This window comes from Schistocerca gregaria, chromosome 7, assembly GCF_023897955.1.
Source record: "Schistocerca gregaria isolate iqSchGreg1 chromosome 7, iqSchGreg1.2, whole genome shotgun sequence".
NCBI classification, from domain to species: Eukaryota; Metazoa; Arthropoda; class Insecta; order Orthoptera; family Acrididae; genus Schistocerca; species Schistocerca gregaria.
The window spans coordinates 376,471,066-376,487,008 of NC_064926.1; the positions used below are offsets into that span (position 1 = coordinate 376,471,066).

At 42.6% G+C, this 15,943-nt stretch overlaps 1 protein-coding gene across 3 annotated transcripts in view; it reads left to right on the forward strand.

Moving 5' to 3' along the window:
- Positions 1–2,306: 2,306 nt before the first annotated feature.
- Positions 2,307–15,943, forward strand: part of LOC126282165 (leucine-rich repeat-containing protein 24-like) — a 341,384-nt gene continuing 327,747 nt past the window's right edge. Inside the window, exon 1 of one of the 3 annotated variants that reach the window (XM_049981687.1) lies at positions 2,307–2,771. The gene's annotated coding sequence lies outside the window, so the exon portion shown is untranslated. The remainder of the gene's footprint in view (positions 2,772–15,943) is intronic. The other 2 variants (XM_049981688.1, XM_049981686.1) reach the window with 2 other exon arrangements.

A 15,943-nucleotide genomic window follows, 5' to 3' on the forward strand; every position in this document is an offset into this window, starting at 1 on the left:
GCATAATACAGTGTACCGAAGGCAAATGAACATGATTGTTGACCGCAGCAACACAGGTCGGCAACACGGACTTCGTTTGCCCGCTCTCTAACGCCAGGCACGCGCAAATCTCGGCACCTCCACGGGTCTCTATCGGTACGCCTCCATGCGCGAAGCCCCGGTTTACGTGAAGTAGGCTATAGATGAAGTGTTATGTGGGCAAGACTACAAAACACGAATTGCAACACATACTTAAAAGTATCAAAATAAACAGAAAACATTGGTGTGCGAAAAAGTGTGTTGTGCAAAGGTAAGAAGTGAATAGTCCTGGAGAGCAACTAAAAATTAGACTACAAGTATCAGTGTCTAACGAAGAAAAATACCAAAGACGTGCTACAAAACAGAATAGCAGACGCCATTTTACGATGTATGCTAGAAACCAAGCGTAAATCACCGTAAGTAAAAAGCAACATATTGTTAACGAACTGTTTTTAGATCTTAAAAACAATTCAAAATGTAAATATCTTTAATTACAGACCACTGATGATGCTTTACCTCAATAAAGCGAAACGCGTGTGCTGTTGTAGTCGCAACGACAGAACGAAAATACCTTCAGGGATCCTATCAGGGTTCCGTTTTTACCCAGTGAGGCATAGAACCCTAAAAAGTACTTGACTTCGTGCACCGTACAAGGTAGCGTCAAACGTTTCACTAATCTATTCTATTTCTTGATTTTAGATAAGTTTTTTCACAAACCATCTGACCTTTTCTTCAATTTTTTTTTATTAATTAATTAGATATGTGCACTCTCTTTGTACCGTTTGGATTGATCACTGCTGGGACCTCTCCGACTGTATAATAGAAGTCTATGTTTTATAAGTTGCTGCCACGGTCTGCACAGAATGAAATCCTTGCATTCTAAGGATTTCTTCCAGAAATCTGTTCATCAACATGTTATGGATTTCGTTTTCATACAACGATCCTTGTCTTCCTTTCAAGTTTTTTCGCATTAAGGTTCCTTGCCTCAATCGGTAAAAACGGAACCATTAATAGGATCACTTTATTATCCGTCCATTTGCCTCTCCGACTGTTTCAAATCCTTTTTCTCAGTAACGGGTCGACATATCAAGCTAAAATCTGTTACGTACTGAGGTCTATAGTCCTTTGTTAGTGTAAATATGTTAAGCTTTTAAGACAATGCCATCAAAAGATGCGCCCATTTATGTCACATATTTTCATACACACTCATTAGAAGCTATATGGTACTTCCCCTTGACGTAGAATCATGAAATTTGACAAGAAGAAAGGTTTCACAATTCAAGTACAGGGGGAAAAAACGGAAAACTAGCAATTTGTAATTATATCACACGAAAAAATATTTCTTCTGGCATTTGTTATCCGACGTCAAACGTGAAGCTAAAACAATCAGCAGTTGTGCATTGTCTGCTTGGGTCGCAGTAGTTAAAGTCAAACATTAGGTAAGGAGTGACTTTGCTGCTCATGTGACGCGTTTTGGGGCTTCTCCATCCTTAGATATCCAGCAGTGGTTACTCCATGTAAATACGGTGTTTCAGGTTGCACGTAAACGCGATACCTATGTGCAGTAAACGCTCCTGGGTATCTGATAGTGGATAAATTCTAAAACACGTCGTATGAACAATATAGTTATTGGTTCAAATGGTTCTGACCACTATGGGACTTAACTTCTGAGGTCATCAGTCCAATAGAACTTAGAACTACTTAAACCTAACTAACCTAAGGACATCACAAACATCCATGCCCGTGGCAGGATTCGAATCAGCGACCGTAGCGGTCGCGCGGTTCCAGACAAAAGTTATTCCTTGCCTGTTGTTTGACTTTTAGCAATGCGACCCAATCAGTCTGAAACGAGCACTACTGATTATTATGATAATAGTCGTCTGCTTCCCACATGATTTTACGACTTATTTATGTTAGTAAAATTTAAACATCCTCGAAAATGGGACAGATATCCTGTCAGTAACAAAGCCGATAATAGGCAAAAGCGGTTGAGAATCTCGATTCCTTGAATGGATTGACTGTTAATATAGACAGTTTGGGGACCCTCAAGTACGCGAGTCCCGCGCGCAACTGCCCTTTTTTTTAAAAAAAAAAAAAAAATACGATTTATTTGCCTTTCGTTCTTCTGGACGCCTGAGGTCACCTTGGGTACCGGTGCCTCCGGCACGCCCTGGTTACCCCAGCGCTGGGCTACGGCACAGCACGTCGCCAAGGGTCGCTCTAACGGAATAGGGCACCCACGTCGTGAGACTGGGGCGTGGACTTCCGGACCCTTGGGAGCCGCATCCACTTAGCGGCAGGTGACGTCAGCGACGGTGCAACGCGCTGCCGTGCATCCCCGCTGCAGACTGCCTCCGGTCTGCTCGCCGGTGATTCAGCCGCGCCGCGCTACGCCTCGTCAGCGACGGCAGAGCCACCTGGCGGCGCAGCGTTGCCTCGCCTCGCGGGCCGACAGTGTTGGCGTTGCCGCGGCCGGCGACTGACGTGTTTGTTCCTGCGAGCCGCGCGCCCGCCTGACCGCCTCGTGGCTCGTTCGACTGCTTCGGATGCAGTGTGCGCTGACCGGACAGAGAGACGACGTTCACCAGACCTCGGCCATGGAACGGCGACCGCCTCGGAGCTTCTTTTTCAGTAAAATAGTGCTGTGTACAGTGACCTCTTATATCCCAACCTCCGATCAGTGAATTTGTGTAACTAACGATATCGTTGAACAGGAACAAAAACGACGCCCGTGCCATCTCGTTCTAGACCAGGTTAGTGCTGAGTTCACGTTTTTCCAACGTATTATTGAAGCTGTGGCCTTCACCGGCGCCTGTAAACGTTGTGTGCTGGGGCGCAAGATTTTTAAATGCTCCAACGGTTCCACCGCTATCGCCGGTGCTTTTCATCAGGTGACGACCTAAAAACTACCGCTACAGCGCCGCTGTGGGTCTTATAAAGTGACAAAACTAAGCAGCGGCAGTCTATTCCTTAAAGTTACTTTCCCCTAGTCAGGTCAGACCTCGTTTCGGGCGTCTGTGCCCAATTTCTGATACCTACGTCTTTGTTAGAAGACGCACAGCTGAAGCAGAACATCGTCTTTTGCTACCTCATTATGTGTGAAAAATACCGAAGAAACGTTCCTACTTGAAAAAACTCAGGAGTCTAATATTAGATCGCATGAAAATCATCAACTTCTGATTACTGTTTATACTTTTGAAATTTAGCTTCGCAAGAGGAACCTTTAAAAATGATGGAATCAAAAACAAAACAACTTTTCATAGGAGACTGTTTACAGTTGTTAGATATTTGAAAAAAAAAAATGTTCAATCAACTAAACAACTGTAACGTTATTCTCTGCTGGTTTCGATTATTAAAATCATCTTCCCAGGAGAAAAATGGTGTACATTTATGGAACAAACATACATTTTGTCATATATGATCCAATCAAATGTAGACCATACATAATTGCCATATAGTAATCTGTCTTAACAAACTCCATATACACAGCACGGACTGTGAGAGAGCCTGTTAAGAGAATTATATATTGGGCACGGTTGAGTGGGTTATACTATCTGACGGAAATGTATTTTTGATCCATTGATGTACATAGTTTCTCTCCTGAAGTTACAATACTCGAAACCGTTAGAGACTAAATATACAGCTGATGGCAGAAATACGATATTTTTTTAAAAAAGAAAAAAAGGAAACGTTTTATTATGAACATTAACCGAAAGATTGTCTGTAACGACGTGCATCGTGTAAAGCGTTACTTACAAAATTAACAGCAGCCCGAAACTGCGGTCTAGTGAAGCAGAAATTTCACAGAATAGTGATTTGACAGTGTTATTTCCTCATTATGTTAGTTAACATAGTTGGTTGTGTGGCGTGATGAATAAGATCGAGGGTCTTCGTCATCGGGCTGCTTTGTAATTCATATCATCTGCGTCATGTATTATGATTCAAGGGAATGGTGCGCTACGCGGAAAGTTCCCTTTTATCTGACAGTTTCTTCCCCTCCCCACCACCTCTCCGCCCACAATCGTCTGCTCTGCCCATTCTGGCCTTGAACTTCCTGCTGTCATCCCAGCTGCGCTCTGTTGCTTTCTCTTTTAGCTCCCCTTGCCCTTGTCCTGTGCACCATTGTTCTTGTTGCTACAAAACTGAACATTTATCATCGCAATATTCTCGCTGTTAATTCTGCGATACAGAATGAGGCGTCAGAGAGCCGGTTACTGTAGGAAGAATTTCGTATTATGCAACAGTTTAACACCTACTGGTAGTAGTCATAATAATTTTTCGCTGTGATGCTTTTCTAAAACCAGTCTGCAACATTCAGCAGCGATTTTCTCTCTTACAGAATGCAAGCTCCTACTTTCGTGCCGTGGGCTACTAAAATTCGATATATCTAAAATAGATAAGATGATGTGTTTTGACTATTATGTGCACCATTTTTAACTGATTTCGCGAAGAAGATAATTGTTTTCTCCTACGTTAATAAGTTGTCGAATAGAAACAGTGTTCACTTGCGAGTTAACATACAGGGAATTGCCATCTGAAATGAAGCCTTCGAAACTGTTAAGTGTGATCGATAGCTTTTTTGTTGCTGGTCAACAGGACAGCGCCCCTACTGCTGCTACATAGATTCCATGAAGCGAAGAAGTCTTTAAACCGCGAGTGCGTACGTGACTGTAAAATGAACCACCCATATTTCTCACTAGTACGTTTGCTGACACTATTTTAAAGAAATCCCGAGAGACACTGATCTGAAATGCACAGTCTCGCTTTTCGGAATTTTATCGCAGTCGATTATCCATGCGATATGTTATCAGTCATCTAGCCAGCTTTAGAGTGAAAGAGTTTCTGTTTTTATCGCTTTGCACTTGAACTCATTAGGCGCTGGTGTATTCATCAACGGGTGCAATTGGGACAACTTGCTTGTTGCGTAAGCATTCGAACCAGGCCCTCTCCGACGACGACTTGGGGCTTGTTGCTACGATTCTGTCTTCCTAATTCCGTCATTAATTATCTCGTGTGTAGCTGCGAACTTCATGACCGCACATTTTCTCGCTATCTTTCCGCGCCGCGTTCCAGAGGTGGACACGCTAAGCCGCGGCGTTTTTTCACCTTGCCGCGTCCTTCGCTTATCGGCCCGGGGCACTCCGGGCGCTCTTCTATCGTGGCGAGTGGAGAAGGAACTTCCTGCCGCTCTCCGTTCTGAGGAACTGTCAACACCAGATAATGAGGTATTTGGTAGCTCTGACTCAGCGCGCACGTTTCCGTAAGTTGGAGACATCCACGGTCTATATTTAGACAGGCCTTCCGCTTTGTGCGTTACTGCATCATTACTCTGGCCTACTCAGCCTAACGTAACGGGAGTCGTAAGACAGTGCGCGGTGGTTTGCATCGTCTGGTGTAATAGGACACTTCCAGAATGCTGCAGAATGGAAAGCTTAATGCTTCAGCACTTTCTGTTGGCTGTATTGTACGAAAATCGCCCCTGGACATCAGACGCGATGTGAGAGTACATAGACTGTGGTGGCTCGTATGTGATACTGCACACTCTCGAAATCGTGGTCACAGTGATCTGTAACGTAGCCCGAGGTCTAAGCTGAAAGCTGATAATCTGGTTGTGAGTCGGTGAAGACGATGAATATGAATGCCATAGAAAGGTTGTGACAGCCTAATGTTTATGTTCTCACCACATTCAAGGCGTTTCTCATCATAAACTCTTCAACTGTTTGGCCAGCCCATTAAACGTATATTAGACAATAGGCTTGCTCCTGATGAATATTTTAATGTATATTACATTCACATAAACCACAAAAAATGCAAGGGTGGTCGAATACGTAACTTTTACTGACTGGTGTTGCAAATACGTGCATTCATCTGGAATTTTATTCCCATGCTTGCGGAGAATAATGACAGTAGTGTCCAACTTCTTACAAGAAAATAATAACGTTCCGGGTTCGAGTCCCGATCCGGCACATACAGTTCACCTCTCGGGAAGTTTTCAGTTTTGCTCAGGCTTGTTTCATCGCCTCTGTGACATCTTCAGAGCACTGATTTCTTCCATTACTGAAAGTTGTATTTTTGCGTCTATCCATTTCATAGGCTATTTTAGTAGCACAGCTGGCTACACCTAAAGCAAATTTTCCGATGTAATAATTCGTCACACTGTCTGTCATGAAAGGTAAAGTCACCACCAGCTAGATGCCTTTCTAGACACGGCGCTTTGCAAGAGGTGCTGTTTAGTTCCCTTCCTCCTAATTTTGAGACGACTTACCCAGTCTTTTGTTGGGGGAAGCTGAAGTTTTAATGTGGCATGACTGCACATTTTACACGCTTACGACACATTTCCAGATGCGAAGTAAGTCTGAAGTGTCCGACATAAAAAATCGTACGAACAAACGGGTGTCGAACCCCGAGACCTTTGGATTCATAACTATGCCACTTTACCACTTTTATCTTTTTCAGGAATTTTAACTATTTATTTATTTTAAATATTTCTGCGCTAGTTTTAAAAGTGTTAATAGACTGATTTAAAACTTCATTGGCAGAGACAGTTTGTAAGAACAAAATTTGTTTCAGGCTTTGTTTGGAAATTATCAGTGTTCTTAGAAACCGATCCATTTACAACAAAAAGACTTGAAGAATCTTGACAAGATTATCCATATTACATACCACTTAAGAGTATGCAATGACTTGAGATCCACCCATTCAGTACCAAGGAACAGTTATAGTAGAAATAAAAACTGGTATCACTTACTTCATGAGAAAACATTACCAAAAATTAATATAAATAAATCTGTACACATCAGTGAGAATAATGCTTTTCAACATTTTACATATTTCTGCAGCCTTCAGTAAAACGCTCTTAAATAAATGTTTGTTTGTAATTATTAAAAAATAACTTTTTGGTCTTGTTCCGAATGAGAAACTGTATCTGAATTATTACAGAACCTTGGCTCTGACGTATTGGATGGGGATTCCAGTTTCCAACAGTCTCCTTTTTCGTTAATTCAACTTCTTGTTTGGGATTCTTATCAGATGATTGTTCAGAACTGACATTTTTTTGCTGTTTTTCACTCGACTGTTCAACTAAAGAAGGTTACATAAATAAAACATTAAACTGACGATTATGTTTATACGTATTGTTTATGCTTGTGAACTGCAAGTTTACATGCTGCAGTGCTTCCTGCAACACGTCAACCTATGTTTTTCTTGCGAAATACTATTTATACCATGTCAAATTCTTTATTGTTCTTTTTGTTCAAATTTTGTGGAACTCTTTCGCTACGTAGAAGTTGAAATCTTCAGTGCTGTCCGAACTTGTATCACGAGCCACGGAATTTACGAAATTTCCATGGAGCCACATAATTGCGTTATACTTTTATTGCTGGAAGTACATCTCATCTGGAGCAATTGGTTCTTTCGTAGCGATGAACCTGCCATCATTTCTCCTCAGAAATACTACATTCTCCTTTATTGCTGCCCGAACCGTTGAGCCACTACACTATCGTTATTTGGATTTTAAAAAAAGTTAATTTCGTATTATTCACTGCTCTGCAGTTTTAGCTGTGTGACAGTTTTCAAGTGTAGGGTGTAACCGGTCAAATGGGCGTGTTTGCGTTCTTATCAGATGTTTGTTCAGGACTGATATTTTCTTGCTGTTTTTCACTCGACTGTTCAACTAAAGAAGGTAACATAAATAGAACATTAAACTGACGATTATGTTTATACTTATTGTTTATGCTTGTGAACTGCAAGTTTACATGCCTCGGTGCCTCATTTGTTTATTTTAAAGTCTGGACAGCCGTACAATAGTGACTAATATAATATTTTGATCCAAATGACAGCTAGTGAAGCACTAGCCCAATACCAACTGCAGCATGCCATTGTCACGTTGTAGATTTTATCTCTGTTATTTAAGGTGAGTTGTTGGCTGTTTTCATTTACATGTTATTAAGCGTTTAGAATAGTTATTTTCTCTACGTTTTTCTCGTACGCGGTCACAGTTTTAACAGCACTGTACTTCAGAGAAGACGGTTGCTGTTACGTATATTCTTCTGGTGTGCTTAATGGGTGTTTCCAACTCTGACCCAGTTATTGTGCCGTGCAACGCGATTTAGTGCAACCTCGTGAAAATTTGTAGTCAACGGTGATAATCAGCTGGTCACAGTTCCTTTCGCTTCGTCATCCTCGTGGAAGCGGCAGATGTCATCTATCCGTAGTCTTACTCCTTCACGAAACTTCCTCAGTTCGTTTCAAGGGTCGCCGGCTTCGCTTTTTGCTACTACCTTCCGCATTCTTCATCGATCAACTCTGTGCCTCATTAAAAAAAAAGTTTAAAAACGTATAAATTTGACTTTACATATGTTGTAACATTCCTTGCGTTCGTGTAATGACATTAGGTCGTCAGATTCAGATGTGTTGCCCGTTTCGATTACATTCTTGTTTATAGAATCTAGCCACTACCCGGACGCACACTGAAATGAAGATTACACTTACTCATACAGAAAACAAGTCCGTCTTTGCGGCTAAACCATCACAGTGACAGCCTGCTTTGTGGAGAGCTCGGGTTTGATTTGTGGCAGATCTGTGGCCACAATAGACGGGAAAGTTCAAAAATGGTTCAAATGGCTCTGAGCACTGTGGGACTTAACATCTAAGGTCATCAGTCCCCTAGACTTAAAACCATTTAAATCTAATTAACCTAAGGACGTCACACACATCCATGCCCGAGGCAGGATTCGAACCTGCGGGACCGTAGCAGCAGCGCGGTTCTAGACTGAAGCGCCTAGAACCGCTCGACCACAACGGATGGGATAGTAGTTACTCCTGTTTGGAAAATGCGATATTTGCGGCCGGGAGAGAAATGTAACGCGTCGAATGAATAATTCCACCCAGTGGCGTCACTTGTAAAGGATACCATTCCTGTCCGCGGATTTCAGTTTTGATCCAATATTTACGTGACAGCTCCGGAAAAATATTAGGCACACTACACAGTTGTCAAAGGAACGCGCCGTCCGGTTGAGCTGTTCTATCTACCGGTCGGGAGTTCAGCATGGGAATTAAGGAAGGAGTGATAACATTGTGTATCAACTTAGCTTTTTGGGTAGCTTAGCGGAGCTCCGGACGATACCTTTGTATAAAAATTCTGCACTCATACTTTGTATAATACATCAGTTACAGGAAAGAGATCCTAGGCAACAAAATTGTATTTAAAAACGTTTCGTGGAAGCACGCAAAATTTTATGCACGCTCCGCCTGCTTCATGACACACGTGAGTATATTGCAAATTACGGCGTGCATACATAAAAACATGTCCTTACGTCAAGCACCATTACCGAGAACAACTCAGCAAGAAATAATGGGATTTAAATTACAGTCATAAGTCGAGAGAGAATTGCTTCAGGGCCTATTAACTATTTTAATTTCAGAATACTGACTTCACTGAGGTCATACACTTCGATAGGCGGCTAACGGCAGCTGAAATGAGGGAAAGCGCCCTGCAACATGTGTATTTAATATTTTACGTCATTTTCTGCAATAATGAAATATCAGTGCATATTTTTACTGTCCGCCTCTTTTCCGTAATGGTTAGCGTGGTGTTTGGCGTACCTAAGTTGAATGCGATTCGAACGTACGAGGGTGAGTCAAATGAAAACCTTAAATTTGTAATAACAAATCGAAATTTCGCGCCGTTATCCTGTAGGTTGGTAAGCGTGCTACAAACAGCGTACAGAATGGCCTGTAGGTGGCAGCATAGTGCAGATACACACATACCGTCGCAGAATCAGTATAAATATGGCCGTCCCACTTAAGCGACTTGCACCAGGGAAGAACAGCGTTCTATTATTCGGTTTTTGCGTAGTGGAGGTGAGAAACTTATTGAAATTCAGCGACGAATGAAGGTTCAGTACGGTGATGCATGTTTGTCACAGCAGCAAGTCTACGAATGGAGTAGGAAGTTCGCAAATGGTGTGACTTCAGTGGAAGATTCTCCTCGTCCAGGTCAGGCACAACGAGTTGTGACTCCACAGAACATTGCAGCATGTTTACAGATTAGTCATGGGTCAGCACACCACACTGTGCATGATGTACTCCAGTTTCACAAAGTGTCTGCAAGATGGGTGTCACGGCAGCTGATTTCCGAAATGACAGAACGACGTGTTGATGCTTGTGAAGAACACCTTCGGTTCTTTGAACGAGAAGATGATGGCTTCCTTGCAAGAATCGTTACTGTGGACGAAACGTGGGTTCACTTCCACCAACCGGAAGCGAAAGAGCGAGCAAGTAATGGCACCATTCCTCATCACCAAAACCAAATAAGTTTCGAACAGAAGGAAAGGTTATGCTGACTCTCTTTTGGGACGAAAAAGGTTTCATTTTGGAGCATTACCTGCCTAGAGGGACCACTGTCACCATTGCATCATACACAGGTCTCCTAAAAAATCATCTGCGGACTGCAATCAAATCAAAGCGACGTGGATTGCTGTCAGCAGGTGTCCTTCTGCAACATCACAATGCAAGGCCCCACAGTGTCCTTAGAACAGTTGCAACAATCACAGACCTGCATTTTGAGTGTCTTCCTCATCCACCACACTCACCAGACCTTGCCCCAAGTGATTTCCATATGTTTGGACTACTAAAAGACGCAGTGGGAGGAAAGTAGTTCCGTTCTTCTCCACGCGGTGCATGAGTGGTTGCACGGACTACCAAAATAATATTTTTCTAAAGGAATTTATGCACTTTGTAAGCGCTGGAGGAGTTGCATTGAGCGTGGGGGAGATTATGTTGAAAAGCTTTGTACCACTACTGCACGATAAACAATATTTAAAAAAAATACTTAACGTTTTCATTTGACTCACCTTCGTAGTTGGACATGAATTTCTGGCGACATAAAGCGTTCTCTTGAATCAGCTGTTCCCAGTGCGGCGCAAATAACTCCGGAGATTGCAATACACACCGTCAAAATTGCTCAACTTATCCAAGTAATAACTTGTACACTGAGATTACAAAAGTCACTAGATAGCGATATGCACATATACAGATGGCAGTAGTATTCCGTGCACGAGGTACAAAAGCGCAGTGCGTTGGCAGAACTGTCATCTGTACTGAGGTGATTCATGTGAAAAGGTGGTCGACGTGATTATAGCCGCACGACAGAATTAACACACTTCGGACGCGGAATGGTAGTTAGAGCTAGATACGTGGGACATTCCATTACGGAAATCGTTAGGGAATTCAATATTCTGATACCTCCAGTGTCAAGAGTGTGTCGAGAATACCAAATTTCAGGCATTAACTCGCACAACGGACAACCCAGCGGCCGACGTCCTTCACTTAACGAACCACAGCAACGGCGTAACACAAGCAACGCTGCGTGAAATGACCCCAGAAATCAATGTGGGGCGTACGACGTACGTGGCGGAATTTGGAGTTAATAGGCTGTGGCAGCAGACGACCGACGCCAGTGGCTTTTCAAACAGCACGACATTGCCTGCAGAGGCTGTCCTGCGCTTGTGACGATGTCGGTTGGACCGTAGAAGACTCGAAAACCTGCATCTGCTGATAGAGTTCGACCCCGCGAAGCCACGGACCATGTTGTCGGCAAGGCACTTTGCAAGCTGTCGGTGGCTCCGTAATGGTGTGAGTTGTGTTTACATGGAATGGATTAGGTCCTCTGGCCTAACTGCACCGACCATTGACTGAAAATTCTTACGTCCGGCTACACGGAGACCATTTACCGCGATTTATGGACTTCATGTTCCCAAACAACAGCGGAATTTTTGTGAATGACATTGCGCCATGTGAGCGGGCCACGGTTGTCCGCGATTAGTTTGAAGAAAATTCTGGACAATTCCAGCGAATGATTTCGCCATCCAGGTCGCCCGACTATGGGACGTAATCGACAGGTCAGTTCGTACACGGAACCCTGCACCGGCAACATTTTCGCAATTAACAAACGGCTGTAGAGGCATTAGGGCTCAGTATTTCTGCAGGGGACTTCCAACTACTTGTTGGTCATTGCCACGTCGAGTTCCTGCACTTTGCCAGGCAAAAGGAGTCCGACACGATATTATGAGGTACCCCATGACTTTTGTTCAGGTAAAATTGTGTGTTAATGACTACAATAGGAATATGGGGTACGCATCTATATAATTTCTAAACTATTCGTCATTTTTTGTACAGAATTCCTTTCAAAAACGAGCTAACACAACAGTGTGTGAGCAGCATAAGGCGGGGATACATGCGCTCTTCTTGTCTTAGGGCTTCTCGTAAATCTTAATCATGACTGCAACATCTACTGTGCAGATGTGTGGAATAATAACAGTCACCAGTTGCGGAAGGTAGTAATCAAAAGCTCTTGACCTTCCCGTAAATGCTCTTTTCAGTAAACCAAAAATCCTATCGCAATATGAGGTAAAACATTGTAGTCCAATATTTCAATAGAACCGCTGAAAGACACAGAAAGAAACATGGCTCTAGAACAAAAATCTGTAGACCACATTCTGAAATTGTGCTCAACAGCAACGATGATTAAGACTTCGAATCGCATATTGAAATGTTTATTTACGGCTGCTATCGTCTGTTTTCTCTATAAAGATAGATACTTAAGACGGAAGTTCCTGGTGGAAACACTCTAAATATCATCCAATCAAAGATGTAGTAACTGAAAGTGTTGTACAGAAATTCGCCAGCATCTACAGGGTAAGATACATTGGTAATTACGGAAACCGCGCAGACATTAGTCACTAGAATAACGCAGGAACTCGCACGTCGCTAACATCACGCTTGAGATGACAGTACACGAGAAGCGCACTTCATATTTGGGAATTATTTACCGAAACGCGTCGTGTGGCCAGTAAATTACAAAATAAATAAATAAATTCGCGACTGGCGGTAGCAAATGTTGTTCTATGACAAAAAAACCATATGATTGCGTACTAGCAGACGACTATATAGCTTAATATGACATTGCTAAACATGGCGGCTAAGTTTTCAGTTGGCTACGAATATGGCGGCTCCTTGGCTAATCTATGTTGATATATTAGATTTCCGGAAAGCTTTTGACACCGTTCCTCACAAGCGACTTCTAATCAAGCTGCGGACCTATAGGGTATCGTCTCAGTTGTGCGACTGGATTTGTGATTTCCTGTCAGGAAGGTCACAGTTCGTAGTAATAGACGGCAAATCATCGAGTAAAACTGAAGTGATATCAGGTGTTCCCCAGGGAAGCGTCCTGGGACCTCTGCTGTTCCTGATCTATATAAATGACCTGGGTGACAATCTGAGCAGTTCTCTTAGATTGTTCGCAGATGATGCTGTAATTTACCGTCTAGTAAGGTCATCCGAAGACCAGTATCAGTTGCAAAGCGATTTAGAAAAGATTGCTGTATGGTGTGTCAGGTGGCAGTTGACGCTAAATAACGAAAAGTGTGAGATGATCCACATGAGTTCCAAAAGAAATCCGTTGGAATTCGATTACTCGATAAATAGTACAATTCTCAAGGCTGTCAATTCAACTAAGTACCTGGGTGTTAAAATTACGAACAACTTCATTTGGAAGGACCACATAGATAATATTGTCGGGAAGGCGAGCCAAAGGTTGCGTTTCATTGGCAGGACACTTAGAAGATGCAACAAGTCCACTAAAGAGACAGCTTACACTACACTCGTTTGTCCTCTGTTAGAATATTGCTGCGCGGTGTGGGATCCTTACCAGGTGGGATTGACGGAGGACATCGAAAGGGTGCAAAAAAGGGCACCTCGTTTTGTATTATCACTTTATAGGGGAGAGAGTGTGGCAGATATGATACACGAGTTGGGATGGAAGTCATTACAGCAAAGACGTTTTTCGTCGCGGCGAGACCTTTTTACGAAATTTCAGTCACCAACTTTCTCTTCCGAATGCGAAAATATTTTGTTGAGCCCAACCTACATAGGTAGGAATGATCATCAAAATAAAATAAGAGAAATCAGAGCTCGAACAGAAAGGTTTAGGTGTTCGTTTTTCCCGCTCGCTCTTCGGGAGTGGAATAGTAGAGAGATAGTATGATTGTGGTTCGATGAACCCTCTGCCAAGCACTTAAATGTGAATTGCTGAGTAGTCATGTAGATGTAGATCTATCAAGGGACGTGACCGTACCTGACACCAAACAAACACGAAGCGATTCGTCAGTCCACGTTCAGAGCCATCACACTACAGGCATCAGAACAAGAAAAAACCCTCTGCTAAGAAAAACAACAAAATTTTCCCAGAATTTTTGGGGAGCTATGCTAAAGCGGAGTACTGAACACTGTTGTTAACATATTAAGCCATTTTATTGTTACTATTAAAAATCTTCATCCATTCTGGTCCCTCGCTGATGTCTGTCACGTAGCCTATTTTGTTTTTCTAAACGAGACCTGCAAACTACCTCTGTCAACTGAGCAATCGTTTTGATTGCTGAGTTAATATTGTTGGCCAAATTGTACGACATTCGCAAAGGCCAACCAATCAACATACGCCATTTTCTGTTTGGGCCCTCGTCTTAACTGTTCTTCATTCCCCTTTTCGTGGCCCAATGTTTTCATCCTTTCTTGTATGACCTCTTCCAAGACATGGCTCAGAAAGTAGTGTTACAGGTCTCACTTGAGAGGGCAAAATGCGAGACAAACACCAGCCATAGACCAGAATGTATGATTTTAAACAAAACGAAGATTAATCATGTGAAGACATCTATATATCTGGGTGATGTAATTCAACAGGATGGCTCAGAATAGGAAACAGTCAGTCTTAGGATCTGCAAACTGTACTGACAAAAAACATCTATAACAATGAATCACTGAGCACTGAAGCCAAGTTAAGACGCTACGGTCCTTTTTTGCTTCGAAGACTTTGATTATGAATAGGCAGCGATTGATTCGATATCTTAATCAAAAGAGAACACTAGATATCAAGGAATATTTTAGGCAACAGATGAATTAATGGACTCTTATGTTTTAGATCTAATGAAGAGCTGTACAGAAAGATAGTAACAAAATCGATTAAAGAGGAAAGATTGTTCTACGGGCACATCATCAGAATGTCCGATGATCGTACAAGAAGACCGTAAGACGTCACAGAGTCACATGTTCAAGAGATACTGGCACAATATCAAAGCTGGCAGACAAACAAGGGCTAAAAGGGGAGATTATACTTATCGATAACTCGTAGAATTTACACAATGTTCAATTCGAATGCATTAAAAAAATTTAAAGCGTCGAAATCAGCGGCACATTAAAAAAATCGGTGACGGCAAGCTTTCATTCACTATATATATCCATTTGACAATTTTAGCTAATCAGCCACCGATCTCCTTTTCACTTTCGGACAAAGTGTCGACCAACTGCGCATTTTGCATGAAAAAGGAAACGTGGGCCGTTTATCGTGCTGGTCGGAGAAAACGGTGATTCCCGGTTGTGATTAACGCCGTATGATAGTCTTATTTACTCGCGTGGTGTATGGGTTAGATAAGAATAACATGTTCGAGCCTTAATAATACTATTTCCCTGTCTCTAGCCGATACCGTTGCACGCTACAGATACTGACTAGACCGATAAAGATCGAAAATGAATATCGTTAGAGGTAAAATGTAATTCAAGCGAGTGGAAAAATCGCACCTTGTATCGATCTCGTCTTCAGTGGCACTGGCCATGTCTGCAGCTAGTTGTTCGGGTACACGTGTATAATTTACTTCTATCAAAAGGTCTATTCATAAACGTACAATTCCTAAAGGCATTGCCGGCCGCGGTGGTCTCGCGGTTCTAGGCGCGCAGTCCGGAACCGTGGGACTGCTACGGTCGCAGGTTCGAATCCTGCGTCGGGCATGGATGTGTGTGATGTCCTTAGGTTAGTTAGGTTTAAGTAGTTCTAAGTTCTAGGGGACTGATGACCACAGCAGTTGAGTCCCATAGT